This window comes from Akebia trifoliata, chromosome 8, assembly GCF_017979445.1.
Source record: "Akebia trifoliata isolate Shusen 1 chromosome 8, ASM1797944v1, whole genome shotgun sequence".
Taxonomy (NCBI): domain Eukaryota; kingdom Viridiplantae; phylum Streptophyta; class Magnoliopsida; order Ranunculales; family Lardizabalaceae; genus Akebia; species Akebia trifoliata.
Window position 1 is genome coordinate 7,898,570 of NC_141382.1, and position 7,025 is coordinate 7,905,594.

Sequence of the window (7,025 nt, forward strand, 5' to 3'; positions counted from 1 at the left end):
ATAGTGTGCTAAAAGCCTAAAATGAGAATCTCACAAATTTCAATAAATTTACTTTTACTACCCCGCTTTGCTTTAGTAGGAGCAAATGGTTTGATATAAATCACAAAATTAAAAACTTAAACCAACCTTTTCATTTTGATCAAAAATTAAGGGTAAAGTGTACTTGTGCATTAACTATGGGGTTTATTCATCATTGTCACTTATGAACACTAGCCTTTGCTTTTGTCCTATCGGTCTTTTTTTATCAAGAATATTTTACCATTACCATTTATTTTCCACACACCTCATTTTCCTTTCATAAGTCAATTGGGTCTAGACGAATTTTTTATCATCCTTTCTCTTGGAACAAAGTAATATTGTTCTGTACTCTTGTCTTTTACATTTTCAAACCCTGAAAAAAAATCATATAATTAATTTATTAAAATGTTCATTCTTTAATTTAAAGGCAACCAGGAGTTAAGATAAACCCCCCATGACAATCAAGAACTCTATTTTTTTTTTTTAACTTGGTAAAAATATTTATTTTGAATTAAAACGAACTGTGTGTGTGCTGAAATGGGAATTTCACAAATGTCAACAGACAATATTGTAAATTAGGCTTTCTAAACTTAAGCATCAAAATATGTTTTGAAAAAATGTATAGAATAATCAATCTATATGTCCAATTTGATTTGTAGATAAGTGGTTGATAAAAATGACTATAAATTGTATAGAAAAAATGTTAAATTTACTTTTAAACCTTTTTATTTAACCAAAGTAAATTAATGACCCCTATTGTGATTTAAATTACAAAAAAAATTAAAACAACCTTATTATTTTGGTGTAAAATGCACTCGTGCATGATCCATGGGGTTATCTTATTGTACCATAATACTAACCTTTGCTTGTATCTAATATACCTTTTTTCTCAATCCAAAATTTCATTTTTTCCATCAGTAGTTTTCCACACACCTTTGGATCATTTACGTCAATAGATATTTCCAATCTAACACTAACTTAAAGTCATATTACAAAGTGTGGACTAAAGTCTGAATCATAATAACGATATCTTAGAGAACTGCTATTGGCATCCCTGACTTTTATTTATTTATTTATGATATATATATATATATTGCTAAATTTCTGTTTTGGGTTTAGGATTTTATATGAATCTAATCATAATTGTAAATTACTGAAATTACTTAATTTTGAAAAGAAATTATAAATAATTAGTTAATATTTCATTTATTTTTTGCCAAATTGATTTGGCCCAACGGCTGAACCACTTTGGATAGACTGGATCAATCAATCACTCGAAGTTAATGTAGTAAAGCTCATCCTCAATCTCCTCCTTTTTGCCCCAGACTTCCAACTATTCCAAGAAAAGGGGAAAAACATTTAATATTTCAAATCCAAACCTAACCACTTGAAAATGTTACATCAGCATCAGCATCAGCATTTTTTGCATCACTACATCCACAGATATTTCCAATCTAACACTAACTTTTAAAGTCATATTACAAATTATGACGACGGCTGGACCGCTTTGGATGGTTATGTACAGATAATATAATATAAGGAACGAATTTGACTTAGTTAGTCATATTCCAAACACACGTAAAGTGTACTGGCGGTGTTCTGGTCCAAAACAAAGGGAGTCCAACTAAATAAATTGCTTTGAAAAACCATGTTTTTCAAATCATGGACAAATTCACCCATTTTTTATTTTTATTTTTTCAAATCTCTAACCAAAGCAATCGACCTTCACTTATTTCAAATCTTCTTCAAGTAAAACAATCTTGATAGAATCTTACTTGGGGGTATTAATGGGTCGGTCCCCCGCTTCAATTCCTGAAGTAACCAAAAGCCAAGACCATTAAACTTTGAGAGAATTATCAAAATGGCACATTAAAATTTAATTTTTTTTTTATTACCAAAATGGCATATTATTCATTTTAATTACAAAATTGGTAATTTATCGGCTTTGGAGTTAAAATACCAAATACCAATCCTTAAATTTATGAAATGATTCTACATAGCAACAAGATGATTGAAAGAAGATGATTTTATAAGGCAACAAGATGATTTTGTTGATTGTCTTTGTCGTTTTTATTTTCTTTGATCCAATTCTGAAATCATAACGGATGGGTTAAGATCGAATGAGGACTGTGGTGTCCTCATTCGCTTCATAATGTCCTCCCCACCCACTCTTTCTAATTCTACACACCACCCAATTTTGAAATTGCACCTAAAATACAAAGAAAAAAAAAAGTTATAAAAAAATAAAAATTGCCTTAACTTATTTTTTAAAATAAAAAAAAATTGCACCAACTTTTTGTATTGATCTAAAACTTGGGGTAAAGTGTACTCATGCATTATCCATTTGATCTTCATGTCATTTGTAGATGTTTTATCATCATTATTGTTCAATCAATCTTCTTTCTTCATCAAGAATATCCTTAGTATTACCATTAGTGTTCCACCAACCTCTTCCTTTGACTATTCGATTGGGTCTAGATCTATTCTTCAACTTTCTTTTTCTTGAAACATAGTAGTATTGTTCTTTAGTCTCTACTTCCATGCTCTCATATCCTAAAATCATAAAAATACATTGAAGGTTCCTAAAAGACTAGAAAAAGAAGAAGAAGAATAGTTAGGGGAAGGAGAAAGAAAGAAAGAAAATAGGAAAAATGATTTCAAATACTTTATTTATTTATTTATTTATTTTTGAAATATGGACCAAAATGTCTCCCCAAAGAAAATTTAGATTATTCTAAGGCTTTTTTTTTAGAAAACGCTATCCTTACAAAGACCTTTTGAAGCATGATTTAAAAATACCTAAAATATTTGTTTAAGGACGTTTTGGTGAATATTTTAGACACCCCAATGTTTTAAAATTGATGACATGCCCATGACCCTTACGCTCAGTCTTCTCGCATAAAAATATGAAAAATGACTTAAATACCCTTGATTTTTCTTCTCAAAATCAATCATCTTCAACATCTTGGATGATGACGGTGACAACAATGATAATGCCTTAATTAGTCTATAAGAGATGTATAAGGTTAAGGGGCATGACGTCAATTTTAAAAAATTAGCAATATCTCAACTATTCACAAAAGCGTGGATGGACCATAAATTATGGAATAATGGAAATGTTGATGTTTAAAGAAGTATTTTACGCATTTAATCAAATAATGTTTTTAAATATCTTTATAAGGACAATATCCAAAAACAGTTGACCTCAAAATGATCATATTTTCTATCAAGAGAACCTATGGATCATATTTTCAAAGATACGCCTCGGAGATCTGTTTCCCAAGAAAATAATGGGATTTGATTCAACAATTTCTTAGTTTAAGTTGACTTTGAGGTAGCGCAATAAGGCTGCTTCTGTAGGTGAGAATACGTAGTGTGACATTGGAGGAACATAAACAATAACCCAATACAAAGCTTACTACCCGGTTACTCTCTCTCAATTGGAAACTTAAGGGAAGAGAGATTATTTGAAGGAACCTTGGGTTCCTTTTATTTACTGAAATTGCTAGGAATACATCCAAACTCCACTTCCATGAAAATTTCTTTCCCCAATTCCATCTTAATATGATGGTTCAAAGTCCAAACCATAATAAGAGTTAACTATAGGCCCATGATGGACTTAGACCCATTTCAAGGAGTTGGGTTCCAAGAAGGACCCAGTCTGATAACTTATAGGACCAATTTCGGATCCTTCCAATCCGATGATAGTGATCTTAACCAATAATGTGTTGAAATATACAAATAATGTAAATTTATATTTTGCATTTCTTAAATCAAATCGAATTATACTGATGCTTTAGATTGGATCCAGAACAATACAGACCTTATCGGATTAATACCAATTTGGATCCAAACCTGATCCATCTTGATTATGTGTCCAATAATAAATTTAAAAACTTGATCCACTATGGGTGTCCATTGAGGTGTTTTACTTAAGGGGGAAACCACCAACTCTTCGCCTGCAAATTTCTTGTGGGCACTCAATTGGACCCACTATCCCTATTTACAAATTTTCCATTTTGTAGATAACTTAACGTTATAATCAAAAATACAATTTTAGAGTGTATTAGATTTCAATGTTAAAGAGAAAAGTAAATTACGTTTTATGAACGTGTGTTATAATGTTGAAAAGATTTTATTATATCTCTAGTGAAATTCTATTAATAGATAAAGATTACATGAGAAAGTTACATAACTGTATAACTACATCCTGACAACACATTTTAATCATAAGATAATGATCTGATGCATCTTGATGTACCTTAATACATTACATCATAATTGATATTCTAACATTAATAACCCATGCGGCTTAACATTAAGTAATCTTGCAGAATTCATCTTTAATTATTTAGTAGATAGTAGATATATATTTATTTGCTAACACTATAATCTAATTGATTGGGCTTCACTTTTTGTTTAAGCTAAACTCTAATTTAATTATGTTAGACAAATTCATTTGGACACACCATGTGGAAGGAAACTGGCTATTGTCAGTTAACTAGTATGTGAGATAATCAACAATTGTCTGTTTTTCCTTCCATGTAGCACCCCTAGAGTGTGAGTTAGACCAGGCGGCGACTATGTCCCCCTGAAAGGTGTTGGGTTATTCAAAATCTTAATCTTGCCTTATGCCATGATACTTGTTCCTCTTATACACATCAATGCACTTTTCTGCACCCAGCCCATGAATGTTGAACTTAACTCTCATGGGCTTCATGAACAGATTGTTGGATGGATCATAAATATTGTGACTAGATCCCAAGCCACACATGGAAACCCGATTATTGAAATCAATCCTTTCTAACACTAAAGTAATTAATTCCAATAATCAAATCTCAAAAATGTGTTGTAAAGCAAATGTAAGTAATAATAAAGAAAGTAGATAAAAGAACACAATCACAACACAAGATATATGTAATTTACCCACAATAGAGCTACATCCATGGGCAACTCGGCAAGTAAAAATTCACTACTTAAGGAAGAAATTAAAAGAACGAAAGTTGATATTTACCTCCAACTCTCCAGTGAAATCCACTAAATCTCTACATCCAACTTTAATAAAAATCCAAACAAGAAATCAATTTCACTCTTGTTGTCACAAGCCCGTGACTACAATGTGAAGATCACCCTCAAGAACCTTGAGCATCTAGATTTTATAAAAGAAGAAAAATATTCTCATAGAGACTAAATATCTGCTAACACTCTACCTATGAGAAAATCACACTTTAGATCAACATCATTTTATAGACTAACAATCATCTAGAGACCTCATTTTGTTTCTCATAAGTTAATGACAAGGAAAATATCAAAATAACCTACATGAGTGGAAAAGCCCATTAATCCTTAGAAACAAAAGAATGGTGATTTTATATCATCAAACCCAACAACAAATAAATATGAAGGACCAACTCCCAGTAGTACATTTAGTTTATTAAGGACATGTCTATTAAGGTTAGGGAAAGAAGTAGCTACCCAACTCCCAATAGTACAAGATTAGGACACTTTTGATATTTGGGGAGGCAATATATATATATATATATGGGTCAGGTTCAAGGGCCATGTGAGAAAACATGTAAGAAAACTTTCGTTTTTCAAAATAAGGGTTAGAGGTTTTGGATTGAGCTGATATTTTGCAAGGATGGTCACTATGATGAGAAGATCATCCTCACAAAAAATCAGCTCAATCAGAAACCTCTAAATCCATCAAAAGTGATTTACAAATTAGTGATAAAAATTGAAAAAAAATCGACGGTCCACATTCTAAATCACTTTTAATGGGGTTAGAAGTTTCAGATTGGGCTGATTTTTTTTTGATGATCTTCCCATCATAGAGATCATCCTCACAAAAAATCAGCTCAATCTAAAATTTCTAACCCATATTTTAAAATTTTATTTACCGCCGAAAGTTTTCTTACATGTTTTCTCACATGGCCCTTGAACCTGACCCTATATATATATATAAAATATATATATAGAGAGAGAGAGAGAGAGAGAGAGAGAGATGAGATGAGGAGAGAGAGAGAGAGAGAGAGAGAGAGAATAATGATTTTTTATGCCCCCTCTCACATACGCCCCTATCACAAAACCATAGATCATTTGCCTCGGGATATGGAGAATCATAAATCTTTTTCTCGTGTATCTCGAGCCAAATGATCTACGATTCTATGACGGGGACATAGAGGGGGCATGAAATTATCACGACTCATATATATAGGGAAATTCAATATTCAACTGCTATTTTGTAATTTTTGTTGATATAATTTTATGTTGAATGAGCTTGAAACATTAATTTATCGAACTATGGGCCAAATCCTATGGCCCATTTAATCCCAAGGGGTTTGCTCAATGGTAATTTTGGACCGCTAAGCAGTTAATACCTGTAGGTCATGAGTTCAATACCCAGTATGAGGATTAATTCCTCAGGGGCCACCCGCGAGGGTGCACCCTCACTTATCTAGTGTGTGTGATGTGTAAGCGTTGCATGTGCCCAGGGATTAGTCTTTGGACAAGACCATGGTCAATGGAATGGGCAAAGCTCAAATAATAGCTGGGTCCGCCGCCTACACGAATACCCGATTATCAAAAAAAAATAAAAGATATGACCCATTTCAAGGGGTGTCACATAATTTAGACTCGACCCTCTTCAATATGAAAATAATAAGGTTATGACCTTATTTGATCTTATTGAATCCTATTATTCCTTATTCAAATCCTATCAAATAAATAAAAACTTATAGAACAGTAATTGCAGGAGACCATTCCACTTGAGAGTTTATAAATTTCTCCCCAAGCTTCGTCACCATTCAATAAACTTATACCCAAAAAATCAAAAAATAAATAAATCAACCGGTGATTTGTAACTATAACATTGAAGTATTTTTTTTAAATCAAAGAGCTTTTGTTTTCACACACAATTTTAAATATAAATATATTTGGGGAGTTATTTTAAATCAAGATTTTATATGTATAAACATATTTTGTGGGGGCCACACCTTCTACATAAT